The 17380-nt window shown below is 43.0% G+C and overlaps 1 protein-coding gene across 1 annotated transcript in view; it reads right to left on the reverse strand.

Moving 5' to 3' along the window:
- LOC126245375 (neural cell adhesion molecule 2-like) overlaps positions 1–17380 on the reverse strand; it is a 624777-nt gene that overhangs the window by 155954 nt on the left and 451443 nt on the right. The window lies entirely within an intron of this gene.

The following is a 17380-nucleotide window of genomic DNA, read 5'->3' on the forward strand; positions in this document are numbered from 1 at the left end:
GGAAATGTCACATCAGCACTCATCGCATGTACTGAAAATATAGTAAACTACTACACGTCGTATTATTAACACTGTGCTTTAAATAAAGAATATACTTTACTACATGAGTTGGAATAAAGGCCAACGGGAATCTTATAGTGAACCTATCTGTGCGATACGAACAGAACAACACCTCTACCTGTAACTTTCACCAGCAGAGAAAGGTATTTACTTTAAAAGGCAGATGCCCACAGTACGAAACAACACAGATTGTCTTCTCGGTGCGTTATGTAAAAATCTACATACAGGGTGTTTCAAAAATGACCGGTATATTTGAAACGGTAATAAAAACTAAACGAGCAGCGATAGAAATACACCGTTTGTTGCAATATGCTTGGGACAACAGTACATTTTCAGGCAGACAAACTTTCGAAATTACAGTAGTTGCAATTGTCAACAACAGATGGCGCTGCGGTCTGGGAAACTCTATAGTACGATATTTTCCACATATCCACCATGCGTAGCAATAATATGGCGTAGTCTCTGAAGGAAATTACCCGAAACCTTTGACAACGTGTCTGGCGGAATGGCTTCACATGCAGATGAGATGTACTGCTTCAGCTGTTCAATTGTTTCTGGATTCTGGCGGTACACCTGGTCTTTCAAGTGTCCCACAGAAAGAAGTCACAGGGGTTCATGTCTGGCGAATAGGGAGGCCAATCCACGCCGCCTCCCTTATGTTTCGGATAGCCCAAAGCAATCACACGATCATCGAAATATTCATTCAGGAAATTAAAGACGTCGGCCGTGCGATGTGGCCGGGCATCATCTTGCATAAACCACGAGGTGTTCGCAGTGTCGTCTAAGGCAGTTTGTACCGCCACAAATTCACGAAGAATGTCCAGATAGCGTGATGCAGTAATCGTTTCGGATCTGAAAAATGGGCCAATGATTCCTTTGGAAGACATGGCGGCCCAGACCAGTACTTTTTGAGGATGCAGGGACGATGGGACTGCAACATGGGGCTTTTCGGTTCCCCATATGCGCCAATTCTGTTTATTGACGAAGCCGTCCAGGTAAAAATAAGCTTCGTCAGTAAACCAAATGCTGCCCACATGCATATCGCCGTCATCAATCCTGTGCACTATATCGTTAGCGAATGTCTCTCGTGCAGCAATGGTAGCGGCGCTGAGGGGTTGCCGCGTTTGAATTTTGTATGGATAGAGGTGTAAACTCTGGCGCATGAGACGATACGTGGACGTTGGCGTCATTTGGACCGCAGCTGCAACACGGCGAACGGAAACCCGAGGCCGCTGTTGGATCACCTGCTGCACTAGCTGCGCGTTTCCCTCTGTGGTTGCCGTACGCGGTCGCCCTACCTTTCCAGCACGTTCATCCGTCACGTTCCCAGTCCGTTGAAATTTTTCAAACAGATCCTTTATTGTATCGCTTTTCGGTCCTTTGGTTACATTAAACCTCCGTTGAAAACTTCGTCTTGTTGCAACAACACTGTGTTCTAGGCGGTGGAATTCCAACACCAGAAAAATCCTCTGTTCTAAGGAATAAACCATGTTGTCCACAGCACACTTGCACGTTGTGAACAGCACACGCTTACAGCAGAAAGACGACGTACAGAATGGCGCACCCACAGACTGCGTTGTCTTCTATATCTTTCACCTCACTTGCAGCGCCATCTGTTGTTGAAAATTGTAACTACTGTAATTTCGAAAGTTTGTCCGCCTGAAAATGTACTGTTGTCCCAAGCATATTTCAACAAACGGTGTATTTCTATCGCTGCTCGTTTAGTTTTTATTGCCGTTTCAAATATACCGGTCATTTTTGAAACACCCTGTAGTTATGAGAATGCATCTCCACTCTCAGGATGATTATAATATTTTCAATACTATGAATGAATCCCTAAATCACTCCCAACAATTGGAAACATATTTTTGAAATGGTTGTAACTCTCGCAAAAGTAGAAGATATTGCCAAAATGTCGTCTTACGTATTCTTGTACGTTATTACGACTTTTTCGTTACTTTCAGTCACTGTCATTACATCCTGTATACGCCTCATTCTCTCGAGCAGAGTGATATCGTCAAAACTAAGATATTGGGAAAGGAGAGGTCCGCGCTCGGTGTGAAGTTTTGACTTTTACTTTTTTGCTATATTCAATCATCAGATACTCCTACAACAAAAAACGTACAAGAATATTTTGTAAATGCGTAGGTTATGAATTATATTAAGGGTGGACTGTATATACGTGTAGAGTCTTGTCCAGTATCAATTATTTCTTGAGTAATAGAATCAACTAAACGTAGAAATTTATTCACTATGTAGAGGCAGAAAAGGAGAGCTCTCAAAAGAGAAGCTGGACAGTAAGCTGTGAAGAAAATCAGGAATCTGTGAGCCACGTAATTTACCAACTTCAGGATTTCCTTCTGGAAGAACGGTTCCACTTTGTAACAAGGAGGAGTACATAAATTTGAATCCGCAATCACTGCTGTCGGGCTGCGCCCTGTGTCTGATGCATGTGTTCCATGGCCGTATTTTACACTCCATTTTCTCGGCATTTGCATGAAAGTATGAATTGATAATCTTAACAGTACTTCAACTTGCATTCAGCATTTCAATAGCAAATTTATTAGATACTTTTGTTACAGTTTTGTTCAGCCCTTCCGGAAATCAGACGGGATTATGCTTTACCCAGACTGTCTGTCGAGGGTGGGAAAAACTGTGTGGTCTCGGTGAAATTCCTCTTTTCACAGTCTAGCTGGCTGATTCGAATTAAAGAGATATGCCAATCAGCTAGCGCGAAGAACTCATAGTAACATTATCACCTAACATGCAAACGAAGATGCAAAATAGGATGAGTTCTAGATTCTGAATACGAAGTCAGAAGTGTTTTTGGTCCTGTACCAGTAGCTTAACTGTGAAATTTAACCTGCAGCTTCTTTTGGGTAATGTGAAATTGAAAGAGCATAGCTTTCAGTGGTATATAAGTTTTCTATACGAGTTTTCTTGAAATTTGTACTTTTATCCTACACGAAAAATCCTTTCTTAAGTTTCTGATGTCTGACGAAGGGACGTCTGTAGTAACTTGGAGATCGGATTTCAAATTCTCCATAAGATGGCTTCCTACGCCAAGACGTCGATTTCGGACCGTCTCACAACGCTTAACGAGGACAGTATTACTTATTACCCTTCTACAAATACAAGGGAATGCACCAAAAATATTCTTCTCTTTGGTAAATGCAATGAAACGTTGTTCCAAATAAAGTGATTTCAATTATGTGGGTGACCACGCTGTCACACACATCCAATGAGCAAGCAGTGGCATTGAATTTGAAACTTTTGGGTTTTTATAACCTACTTTTAGCTGTTAGTTCTTTACATTATTACAAAATCACACTGTTGAAAATTAACAATATACGACGCACAAGGCATAAATCATGACAATCATCAAGTTTTCTCAGATTACCTAGTTCTCGATGGGAATTTAAGCCCTAATCTTCCTCCCTTACAGGTTTGCCACAGGAGCAGCATGAACATTAAACGCGTCATCATTTTTGTACCTAATAATGGTCATGTCCTCCTTATGCGAGCAGAAAATGTTTTGCCGACTGTAGAAGGTTGGCTGCAGATCTGAACGTCTACTCAGTCAGCTGGTACTGTCAAGTATAAATACAAGGTGAGTCTAAGATAACGTTCGGTAACTGGACCAGTATCTAAATGGCAACGTGCATTAAAACTTTACGTATGTTCATGTGAATGGAGAGCTACGGAAGTATGGCGTCGAGCATACTAAAATAAAGCAGCTTTGTTTGGTATAGCGCATCAACTGCAGTGTGGAGACTCATGACTACAGCAATGGCGGGGGCATCACCATCAAGATATCTTACCGATCGAAATAACGACGACGGCGATAAATGTGATAATGCTGTAAACTTACGGAACGGTATTAGTGAGAAGAAAATGGCTTGTATTGGTGTTTCGTATGTTTCCACAGATCCACAGATAGTATGTATTATAGGGAGGACCTTCTACTCTGTCGCAGCTCTTACAAACTTCAATTCGAACACTACATTGTGTCACTCCTCATGTAAAAAGGTGCCATGCTACAGCACCTATGCAGCATATTATCTTATTTGACCCTGTCCAAACATTCCACAATCAAGTAACGTACTTTTAACATCCTCCCCTGCCGAGATAGCGAAATGATCCCTGAAATCTACCAACCTTATTACATGTAATCCGTTCTACGTTTGAGTTTTACCTGGAAACACCTATGTCTCATTTATCAGATCCTTACGCAGTACGAAATTATTTGATTGATCCTCTCCGATTCGAAATCGCAAATCATTGTATTAGGTCGGTGCTTCAGTTCGTAGCGTTTTTATTTCTAATGTTGATATTCCGGTTCCTATGGGATTATTTATCGATTATCATTGTTCCCTTGCAGATCACTGATGCCATTTGAGTTTACATATAGTCATTTGGAAATAGTGAATGGAACTGTGAACACTAGAATATGGAGTGCCAAGTGCAGTAATCGGAATACTTGCGACACAACTTCTGCTTCAGTATGGAGGTGACAGCAGCGGGGGCGCGCAGAAATATTTGCGCCGTGTATGGGAATAATGCCATTTGGCGAAGTGCGACAAGAAAATGATTTTCTCATTTTAAGGAGGATCGTTTTGATACTAGCGACTTTCCACGATTAGGAAGATATTCAGTGTTTGTTGCATATCGTTTAAGCGTATCAGTCGACAATGATCGACGCCAGTCTGCTCGAGAACTGGCAAATGTGATGAAATGTGACTATTCCACCATCGTGAGACGTTTGCATGCAATGGTGAAGGTTCAAAAGTGGGATGTTTGGGTACCGCATGCTCTAACAAGGGAACCGTACGTACTTTTGATTCTTGTTGGCAGGAAGTGCGGATCTTGGCTAGGGCTTTAACATATGTAAATAGCAATGCGCACCTCTCAACCGTTTTCGATGAAATCCAGTTTGAAAGTTTTAGACACATCAAAAAAAGTTTGGCATTCCTTGGTTCTGAAAGTTCCGGAACCTGTACAGAAAATTGGAATAGAGTTCAACATAAACATCATTTGCGCCCTTCATATTTCTTATGAAAACCACACATTGCATGTTGTATCACCATAAAGCGAGACCTTCAGAGGTGGTGGCAAGTTTGCCGTAGACACCGCTACCTCTAATACCAAGTAGCAAGTCCTCTTACACTGATGCATACCTGTATTCGTCGTGGCATACTATCCAAAAGTTCATCAATGCACTGTTGGTGCAGATTGTCCCTCTTCTCAACGGCGATTCGGCGTAGATCCCTATAGTGGTTGGCGGGTCACTTCGTCCATAAACAGCCCTTTTCAATCTATTCCAGATATGTTTAGTAGGGTTCATGTCTGGAGAACATAGTGGCCATTCTAGTCTAGCGACTTCGTTATCCTGAAGGAAGTCATTCACAAGATGTGCATGATGGGGGCGCGAATTGTCGTCCATGAAGACGAATGTCTCACCAATATGCTGCCGATATGGTTGCGCTATCGATCGGAGGATGTCATTCACGTATCTTACAGTCGTTACGGCGCCTCCCATGACCACTAGCGGCGTACGTCGGCCCCACGTAATGCCATCCCAGGAAACCTGCACCTTGCTGCACTTGCTGGACAGTGTGACTAAGCCGTTCAGCCTGACCGGGCTGCTCCAAACACGTCTCCGACGATTGTCTGGTTAAAGTTATGCGTGACATTAATCGGTAAAGAGAACGTGATGCCACTCCTGAGCGGTCCGTTCGGCATGTTTTCGGCTCCATCTGTATCGCGCTGCGTAGTTGCAAAGATGGACCTCTCCTTGGAAGTCGGGAGTGAAGTTGCGCATCTTGCAGACTACTGCACACAGTTTCGATCGTAACACGACGTCCTGAGGCTGCACGAAAAGCATTATTCAACATGGTGGCGTTGCTGTCAGGGTTCCTCCGAGCCATAATCCGTAGGTAGTGGTCATCCACTGCAGTAGTAGCCCTTGGGCGGCCTGAGCGAGGCATGTCATCGACAGTTCCTATCCCTCTGTATCTCCTCCATGTCCGAACAACATCGCTCTGGTTCACTTCGAGACGCCTGGTCACTTCCCTTGTTGACAGCCCTTTCTGGCATAAAGCAACAATGCCGACGCGATCGAACCATGGTATTGACCGTCTACGCGTGGTTGAACCGCTGACAAAAAGAGCCATGTACCTCCTTCCTGGTGGAATGACTGGAACTGAGCGGCTATCGGACCCCCTCCGCGTAATAGGCGCTGCTCATGCACGGTTTGTTTATATCTTTTGGCGGGTTTGGTGACATCGCTGAACAGTCAAAGGGATTGTGTCTGTGATAGAATATCCACAGTCAACATCTATGTTCAGGAGTTCTGGGAACCGTGGTGATGCAAAACGTTTTTTGATCTCCGTATTAATGTGTCGTCGCTGTCAGCCAAGGAGTCCATAGCCGACCAAGTATGGATCATATCTCACTCCCGCTACTGTTTCTTTTTCCATGTAATTCTAATAACAGGTTTACTATGTCTGTGCAAATTATCAGTATCTAAGGAAACGTTTATTGTTAACATTATCTTCACCTTGAAAATTCGTGTTTTTCTCTAGCACTTCGGAAGTAGTTTACCTTTATAACCGTATTCGTGCAGATACGTTTCAACACACCATGAGCCCATTTTCACGATATAGGTACAGGTACGGTACCGTTCACCGTATGAAACCATTCTCCTTAAAATCCTGCAGTTGGTTTTGGCCCTTCAGAAACATGTGAGTAGGTGCAAACAACTTTTAGTTGGTGGAGGGAGAAAGGGAGTACCGTTTCCAAACATGAAGTTTGGCCCCTTTCCGTAGATGAGTAGCTTCACGCCTCAAAAACATGAAAGGTTTGGAAAGACGGGTTGTACATATTAAAGAAGGTGGAACAACATATAAACAACCTAAAACAATTGACACAAATGTTTTCTGGAAGTGGTACTGCGTCATAATGTATAAAACTACTGCTACTGGTAAAAAAACCAACGTTTCGGCCACAGTTGCAACGGCCTCCTTTTGGGTCTACTGGTGCGTTCAGGCTATGCAGTGACCCTTATATTTCATTGTTACTGTTCAATGCACATGCCATTACGTCATAATTTTAAAAAGATAGTTCGTTTCATTGGTCACTTGTGGAAGAAGGAGAGATAACTTTATTTTAATAGGTTATTGCAGTGGAGGGAGAACGTGACCTCTGTTGTCTATTGGCCCTTGTGTTACGTGCCATGACTGGGGGTCACCGTCGAATGAGAAGTTGGCTGCTGTTTACCAAATGCTGGACGTCGGCCGCGCGGCGGCAGTTAATCGCCGGTAGTGATAGTGCCTCGTGTTGACAGCGCGGTCTGTTGGTCTCTGATTGCTGGCAGCCAAGGTGGGGCAAGCCCGAGTCCATCCTCAAAAAATGGTTCAAATGGCTCTGAGCACTATGGGACTCAACCGCTGAGGTCATTAGTCCCCTAGAACTTAGAACTAGTTAAACCTAACTAACCTAAGGACATCACAAACATCCATGCCCGAGGCAGGATTCAAACCTGCGACCGTAGCGGTCTTGCGGTTCCAGACTGCAGCGCCTTTAACCGCACGGCCACTTCGGCCGGCAGTCCGTCCTCCCTAATCATGTTATTGAAGTGTTTAAGTATTTCGATGGCCTCTCTGATTTTGCGTTTCGTTAAAACCGGCTGCTTGGCCAACACTGAGGCTTCACTGAATTTTATTTCTTTTCCGCATCTTGCTGATGTTCTGCCACTGCAGATTTGTTGTGTTGCCCTAGAGGAATACAGCGCTCGTGTTCCCGAATACGCGTTGCTGTTCGCCTGCCGGTCTCGCCGATGTATGCCTCTCTACATTTGCATTCCACCTTGTACACGCCTGCAGTGTGTAATGCATCCACCTTGTCCTTACTGGAGCCGAGCACGTCCTGGATCCTGCGACCACTATAGATGACAGGCTACACCCCAACCCGGCGAAGGTGTTTGCGTATTCGGTCAGTAACATTTTTCACATAAGGTAACCGCACTTTTGGCTGCAGTTTTTCTATTTCTTCCATATATTTCTTGCTTGTGTTCGTCGACAGGGCTGTGTGGATCGACTTATGGTTGTAACCATTGGCTAGAAACGTTGTGTGTAGCTTTTTACCTAAGGTATTAGTTTCGAGCATCACTTAGGCGCTGCGCACGGATTTCAAAAGAACGGATGACCAAATTCTTCTGAGGACATGCTCCTTAAGTATATGGATAGTTTCATCTACTGGCATGTTCGTAAACAGTGGCCGTATTAAAGAAATTCCTCCAAAATGTGTTCCGTTGGTGCAGCCCTGCGATGTTTATTTATACAGGCAGGTGAATAATTTTTTGAAGCGATTATACAATTACTGGTACATCACCTAACAATAGAGAGATATCTTCAAGAGAAGACTGCATAAAAATTCAATCAATCGTAAAATATCAGCTGTCTGCACCAACATTCTGTCATATGATCAGATACTCGTGGTACGCCGCGATTCTGTGTTTTAACGAGAACCGTTTATAAGCATAAACCAAGTTTGTTTTGCAGTTTAAACATTAAAAAAACCATGCTCGTGCAAAAATGCGGCGTTCATTACACTTACTGTATGCAACAATAATATTTGTTTACCGTGTTTCTACGATCAGTATCATCCTCACTCGTGTAGTGCGCCATTTGCTAAAAATGCAGGTACAATAACGTCAATGAAAGATTCAAAATGTCACGTATCCGCTTTTATTTCCAATGCCCTTAAAAAGTATTTTGTTGTACTATTTTCCAGGATAAATACTATGCAAATAATAGAACAGCAATGATTTATTTATTTATTTCCGTTTTTTCTTCTATTTTTATTGTTGTTCTCGTGACTGCCCCCGAGAATACCAGGAAACCGGTGGGGCGGGTACTAGGGAGCGGCAAGTCGCCAGACTCGGTTAGGCTACCGACGCGTACTTTTCCGAAGAACGTTCCAATGATCAGAGAATAACCGGCTCTAAACTTGGAGAAGGCGTGGATCAACTCATAACCGCAGTAACACTCCAATTCCGGGGATGGGTTAAGAAAGACGTTATAAAGGAAATCGGAGGAAACTTGTCTGTATTTGGGATTGCGGCTAATTGCAAGATGGCGTCCATCCACCAAGGAAGCGCCTAAAATGAAGAATATTTCTCTCGCTGTCAGCAAACAAATAGTAAACTGCGTGTACACAAATCCAGTATACGGAGTTCGTCTTCGCTTGCTGGAAGTTCCCGGAGTCCTGAAAGAGGAGCAGGTGAGCAGGTATTTGATGAGGAGTCATACGGGTAATTAGGGCCAGCATTTGTCGCACCTACAACCAGACACATATCACCGATCACTGCTTCCCACTTACTCCTAGGTACCATGCAATCACTCGGCTATGGACCCCTCGCCTGTGAGTGGGCACACAAACGAATCTACAAGCATGCCTTTAAAACCAGACTTTCTCGAAAACGACTGGAAGTTGCGCCTTTCTCTTTACATGAGTTGAAGTCATAGGCATGCTCGACACACCCTGTCAACATGAATGAAATCGCTGAGGGCAAGTTCGTAGGGTCCTCTTATAAACTATAATTATAAAAATCTGCGGGTGGCTATATATACACCTCTGCTTGCTCGTCGTCAATTGGCTCATGAACAACATTTACCATCCCTTTCCTACATCGACAAAGGTGACAATAAAAGTTGTCATTGTGCTAACATGAGGAAAAGAAACTAATTTTTGAGCCCAAACAAAGCAGCACGCCCCGTTCAAAGACCTGCGTGCATCCACGTAGGATAATGTTTTGTGTCTGGTGGAACAGCGACGGCTTCCCCGGGCTGTAACCATCACTCCCGACATTTACTGTGAACAACTGAGACGTCTTACAGACGCAGTCCAAGAACAATGACCAGGAAGACTGCGACAAGTGATGCTACTCCACGGTAATGCCCGCCCGCATACTGCTAGACTGATAGAAACACTACACAGGAGTTGGATTGGGAAGTCATTCCGCACCCAACTTATTCTCCTGATCTTCCGCCTTCAAATTTTCACCTTTTCCGCTGTCTATCGAAAAACCTTCAAGGTACTTCCTTTCCGGATGAAAATTCTATCCGAACATTATTCGACGGATTCTTCGCATAAAAACCTCGTGATTTCTGCAGTCACGGAATCGACAAGTTATTCCAGCGTTGTCAGACGTTTGTAAATAGTGACGGAGAATATATTGTTTGATGTTTGAGGTTTCTATTATGCCTGTACCTTATATCATTTCTATGCCGACGACCTCCAGCTCTACCTAAGCGCCAGACCTGAAGATGAAAACACTGCAATCGCTCAGATGAATGATGATCTGTCTTCAGTAGTGACATGGGCGAAAAACCTGGGGCTTAAACTAAATGCAAAAAAGACGCAAGTAATCTTAATAGCCCATCAGAAATAAATAAGTTCAGATTTCCGCGAACGGCTCCCTCCTATTCTGCTCGACGGTACTCCAATACCATATCAGGAAACAGTTAAGAACTTGGGTGTAGCTTTGGATGAGCATCTCAACTGGGCAGAGAATACAGTCGCAGTGTGCCGAAAATCGTCTGCTTGTCTCAATGCTCTCAAAAAGTTTCGGAACATATTTCCACAGGACTTGAAACGCCAGCTCTTGCAAGCACTCGTTCTACCGAACCTCCACTATTGTTATGTAATTCAACAAGGCATGAGTATTGAAAGCAAAAGACGGCTAGAACTAACCATGAATGCCTGTGTGCGTTACGCCTGCAACATTCGCCGATATGATCATGTTAGTGCTTCATACTCCTAGCTAGGGTGGCTGCGGCCGGACAAATTGCGTGACTACCACACTCTATGTCTACTGCACCGACTCCTCGTCGCGAAAGCACCCCAGTACCTTGCTTCAGAGATTAAAAACCTGTCATGCCACCATAATCGAAACACGAGGTCACTCTCATTTGGTATCCTAACTGTGCCCACTCACAAAACAAAAACTTTTGCAAACTCCTTCTCAGTTGCCGCTGTCCGCCTCTGGAACAAACTGCCCCTTACCTTGCGCAAAATTAAATCTCCTGCTGCTTTTAAGAAGAAGCTGAAGCATTTCCTACTATCATCCTCATAACGTTCTCCACAAAATTTATGTACAAGGCCAGTCCTCTCATCGGTCAAATAGCAAAGCTAGCGTCTCCTATCTTGCTCCTGAGATGCCTTCCTCTTCAACTATCTCTATTAGCCACGCAATCTTATTTTCCTTTATCTTTCCTTAATTATGTTTCATCATGTCTCTCTATTCTTCTCCTCCCTTCACCATCAGTCTCCTTCATGCTCCCTGCTGCTAGCACTCCTATCTAAAATCTGTCTCTTCAATAATGTCTAATCATAACAGTACTTATGATCTACGAATACAAACTCTATATGTATGTATTTTTCCAGGTGTGCCTCTGTGTTTATTTCACATTTTGTACTAGATGTAGTTTAACATGCCTACTAAAACATATGAATGTAAAATAAGTAGAATGCCTGGTTAGATGTAAGAGAGGGCCTGATGGCCCTAATCTTACCAGGTTAAATAAATAAATAAATATATCTTACGAGTAAACGCCACGAACTTATGCACCAATATAATATTCCCTCAATCCTATATTCTCCCAAATCCGAAACCTGCAGATACCAGGATCCTTTATCACAGTCATTCCCATCGATTACAGCAGTCGTTCCCAATATGAGTTAATACTCCTGAGGAGTAAAATGTAATTTTCTGAGGGGTAAAAGTAAAAGGGTTCAAATGGTTCAAATGGCTCTGAGCACTATGGGACTCAACATCTTAGGTCATAAGTCCCCTAGAACTTAGAACTACTTAAACCTAACTAACCTAAGGACATCACACACACCTATGCCCGAGGCAGGATTCGTACCTGCGACCGTAGCAGTCCCGCTGTTCCGGACTGCAGCGCCAGAACCGCACGACCACCGCGGCCGGCAGTGAAAGGGTCTACTTGAGATTCTCACTGAATTAACTAATTTTTAAAAGATAATAACTTTTATTACTATGTTGTAAGAATGTAATACTGTTTACATGTGTTACCAATAGGTACATTTCGGTTCAAATACTTGCATTAATGCGTGACACAATGTGGTGGTGGTTACAGTTTGTGAAAAAAATACATAATCGTCTTCCTTTCATAGGTCACACACAGCACGCATGCTTGGTATGAAGCAAGTATGACAGCAAAATGGAGACATAAATATCACATATGCTTAAATATCGCGTGAAAATGCTTTCTCCGAAATGTAGGTAGTTCCCACAATAAACTAGAACTTGCTTTATTATTGATAGCAAAAGGAAACAGTAATTATCTAATGGTTACTGAAATGCTATAGGCCCTACATATCAATATCATTGTTATTAGTGGCAGTAGTCTTACACAAAGGACTTGTAAACTGCTGCCATTTCAGAAGTGAAGGGTGTAATAGTCGAGTGATTTACAAACAATAAGTGTAGCGCACACATTTTGACTTGGCTGATTTTCGCTTTGTGTGCAGTGTGTGGGTGATCCTAGGGAGAGGTGTTGTGCAGACGACGTCTGTTTTGTTGACTAATGCTACCATTAACGTAGATAGGTAGTTTTCTTTTCTGAGGAGTTGTCGGTAGCACTTGTGGTTCACAGAGAATTGCTTCATCATTGAAAAATGTTGGAAAAGACCTGTATCAATTGTATAATTAGCTGGTGGTTTAATAAAACACATACAACAACTAAATGTCATTTATCTGTCGCTATTTAAAAATTAGAAACATACAAAGGAAATTATTTTTCGTCTGAAGTTTAGTTAGGCAATAACGTTAATTATGTTGGGGTTTGGGGGGCGATAGCTAATATCTTATTACTCTCAGGGGTACTGATATTAGACATGCTTGGTACCAGTGGTTTACAGAGATACGTATCACAATATGATAATGACAACAATTTCATCTTCACTCTTTCATCATCTAATGACAGTGTATGTCTGTCTGTAAATTGCGTTTTTAAAAGGCTAAAGAGTGGCAATCAGGCCGATGCCAGGCAGTTTCCTTAGTCCTGTGAGAATGTATGTCACTGAAAATTAGGAAAGTTCAGTGACAGACGATATCTGGAAGGTGTGACAGATTTTGGCATAAAATCTGTGAGTGTGTCAAGGATTAATATCTGAGAAATTATGGATTACAGCATTTTGTTCATGCTGGGTCCGAAATCACAACATGTTGCACAATTAACAAAACAATTTTTCCACCTTGGGGAAACAGAAGATCTCTTCCCGATTGCTGTGAGAAATATTGCACACCGAACTTGTGGTAGGAGACGAGGTACTGGCAGAAGTAAAGCTGTGATGTTGGGGCGTGAGTCGTGCTTGGGGAGCTCAGTTGGTAGAGCAATTGCCCGCGAAAGGCAAAGATCCCGAGTTCGAATCTCGGTGCGGCACACAGTTTTAATCTGCCAGGAAGTTTCGACCTTGTGTTTGTTGGAAACTGCTGCAGATTTCACTACAGTTATGATCAAGACAAAAGTTCTTTCCAGCCCGTCGATACTGGGGTCTCTGGTGCCGATAGCTAATTACAACAGTCAATATAATGCTGTTCAGTGGTTTTATAACGCCTTAAAATGAGTTTCCTTCATAAACCCCAGGATCACGACAGTACTGACCACCTTTTCAAACGAGCGGCATTGTTCACAGTAAAGCCATTCCCAAAAGTGAAACTGTTCGCTCAAAATTCTAGGAGGCTGATGCCATGTGTCTGCCGTGTACTATGGCTTCGCGCTAACGTCCAGAGTTATATTGCTCAGAACTTATCGGTATATTGTGGAAGAGGGCATGTGAGGCTGACCCCTCCGTCTGCTGATAGCGTTAAGTTCGGAGTCCTCTTTGGAGTTAATCGAGGAGTAGGTAATGGTTAGGCACCGTGTTTCATCCTCTTCCTTCTGCCATTATCAAGAACAACATAAACACGATCCAACACCACGCACACACAATCATCGCAGTGGCCAACACGAAACCTTTACATCTAAGGCATGTGACATACGAGCTGCGAAAGTGGTATCATTTGGATAAGATCTGCACCCTACGGTAAGATTCCCTTTATTCATTCAGTACGTCGTTGTTGACCAGCAACATAGTCCGGAATCAAAGAGGTCGGCATATCACAAAGAGCTGTAGTAGGACAGTAATACTTAACAATATATAAAAAATTTTCTTTCAAAAATTCAGTCTTGATCACACCACGTGTGCTTCAAGAACATGGGTGACCGGTTTCGGTCATATTACATGACCATCAGAGACCCATGGCAACCTTCGAAAATGGTAGGTGGAGCACTCTTCTCAGTTGCTGTGATTACTGTTCCAAAAATGTTTATTAAAATTTAACAATGTATATTTAGACGACCTCTTCATCTACGTTATGGTAAACACACAGTCACATACGTTGAGACAGTTCCGTTCGAAAATTATGATGAAATACACGTATAATCAGTGCTTGGTTGAAAGATTGACAGTTGACGTCCGCATACGTAAATGCAACGTAATGTGCTTAAACAGAAAAAAAGAAATGATATCTTTGAACTACACTAGTGATAATCAGTCGCTAGGCTCAAGATGTCGACAAGTATCTAGAAGTCTCTGTCGCAAACTACTCGATGTGGAATGACCGCATAAAACAATACTGAGTAACAGAAATGATATAGCCGGCCGGTGTGGTCGAGCGGTTCTAGGCGCTTCAGTCTGGAACCGCGCGACCGCTACGGTCGCAGGTTCGAATCCTGCCTCGTGCATGGATGTGTGTGATGTCCTTAGGTTAGTTTGGTTTAACTAGTTCTAAGTTCTAGGGGACTGATGACATTGCCCGCATCTCGTGGTCGTGCGGTAGCGTTCTCGCTTCCCACGCCCGGGTTCGATTCCCGGCGGGGTCAGGGATTTTCTCTGCCTCGTGATGGCTGGGTGTTGTGTGCTGTCCTTAGGTTAGTTAGGTTTAAGTAGTTCTAAGTTCTAGGGGACTTATGACCACAGCAGTTGAGTCCCATAGTGCTCAGAGCCATTTGAACCATTTGAACTGATGACATTAGACGTTAAGTACCATAGTGCTCAGAGCCATTTGAACAGAAATGATAGTCTGAGATTTATCGAAATAATTATAAGCGTTTGTATGTCACGCACGAGGAAGTCGCTTATAAAACCCTCTTTCGACTGAATTCTGACTTCTTGGTCAATCTGGGGCTCTTGCTGAACGACCTCAATGCAGGAAATAGAGAACATTCAAAGGAGACTGAGTGCCTCTTGCAGGTCCGATAGGTCAGCGTGTGTGTGTCACACATATACTAAAGCTCCAACAGAAAACGTTAAAAGTAACAGGCTGTGCTTCACGATTAGCCTTTCTCGCAGAATTCAGAAGGTCAACGTTTGTAAGTGAGTGACGAATGAAGTTACTACTGGAAGCTTTCTGATAATCTAGAAACGCACCTTTAGATAACTGGGGCGATCATCGAATACTAATCGTGTACTTATGGAGTAAATGTTTATTACAACTGCCTTTTAGAACCTCAATGTCCGAAGCTGTGCGTTGTGTTCTTGATCTGCCAGAAGAATCCTCTATCATTCGTCTAGAGAGACCGAAAGAATATGGGCTGGCGCCTTACGAAGGCTATGGACCGTGATTCACAGCTAGGCAACTTTGTACGATGTTTCTGCGCCACCGGAAATCTGCGCCGAGTTTTCGGGTATCACGGGTGCTTTCATGTGGAAAGGTGGTTTGTTCTTATTTGTATCGTTAAAATGATTGCTCACATGTCGTTGACGTTAAAAATGAACTGTTGCCTATCTATCCAAGTCTGTTACCAAAAACAACCATTATTTGTTACTGTCATCCAAACTTTGTGAACTACAGTTGTAGATACAGCTGGTTGTGTTTATCTGGGAGCAAAGAACTCATGGTAGCTCTGAAAATAATGACTAATAATTATCATTCATACCGTATCGACCACATCTTCCTGAGAATAGCACTTCTGCTTTTGACGAACTTATGATAGAGAGCCTTCTGTCGTTCACACTACGTTGTCCACAGTAAGGTACCCTCAAGATGGTGATTTTACGGCGGCGAAGTGGATAACTGGAGGTGTTTAAGACAAATTCATGACAGTGTGTTCAGTGCCAACCGCATGGAGTTAAACTGTATTGAGCTGTCGAGAATTATTCCGGGTTGTATGGCCACGGTCCAAGGAACCCTTCTATCCCTGACGTTTCGTCCAAAGCTACGTTGGACATCTTCGGAGGTGCTCCTTGCTCCTGGTTGTGCTGAGTCTTGCCGACCGAAGAGTCGGACGTCGAAGAACGGCCTAAACACCGTGGAAAGTGGGCGTGGTCTGGATTTCACGTGACAGCAGAGATAAACCTTGTGAAGGATCTATGCTTTTAGGTGAAATTGAGACCACGCCCACTTTCCACGGTATTTAGGCCGCTCTTCGACGTCCGACTCTTCGGTCAGCAAGACTCAGCACAACTAGGAGCCACGAGCACCTCCGAAGGTGTCCAACGTATCTTTGGACGAAACGTCAGGAGTAGAAGAGTTCCATGGACCACGGCCATACAACCCGGAACAATTGTCGGCAGCTGAAACATCCGATTGTGGAAGCCTTCATTATATGATTAATCTGTATTGACCTCCATTACAATGTCTTCTGTCACTTGTCTGCAGTTAATTAATCCTAGCAATAGCAACGCATTTTCTGTAACGCACGCGGGGGGACGGCGGTTGAGGATATTTTATTCTCACCAAAAGAAATGCAAAATATTGTTAACAATTGTTAACTTACATTAATAACATAGATTATATAGATGTAATGATCCGTAAGTAGGGTCCAGAACCTGAAAATATTGTTTAGCATACTCTTAGTAATGTCAAAGCACATTCAATAATGTATACTACCAACCGTACTTTGACTACTGAAAAAATTTTTAAATGCTCGTTTCGTTTATGGTTAACTTTAACTCGAAACATACTGTTTAATGACATATTGACATGTAAGTAAGGTTCTGAACAAGAAAATATTGAATATGACATTCAGTGGAAAAAGTTATATTTTTCGGTTTAGGTTAACTAAAAAATTTAAAACGTTTTTGGAATCTAGTAGAAGAATTCATTAAAAGCAACAAATATTTTTTCGAAACTTTAAAATATAAAACAGAACCCCGTTTCAATATTCGCAAAAGGTGGCCATCAAGTACTACTCGTCCTTGGTATAACGAGGGTTAGGGGAGTGACACAGAGGCAGGAGGCGAACTA

This window comes from Schistocerca nitens, chromosome 1 (genome assembly GCF_023898315.1).
Source record: "Schistocerca nitens isolate TAMUIC-IGC-003100 chromosome 1, iqSchNite1.1, whole genome shotgun sequence".
Taxonomy (NCBI): Eukaryota; Metazoa; Arthropoda; class Insecta; order Orthoptera; family Acrididae; genus Schistocerca; species Schistocerca nitens.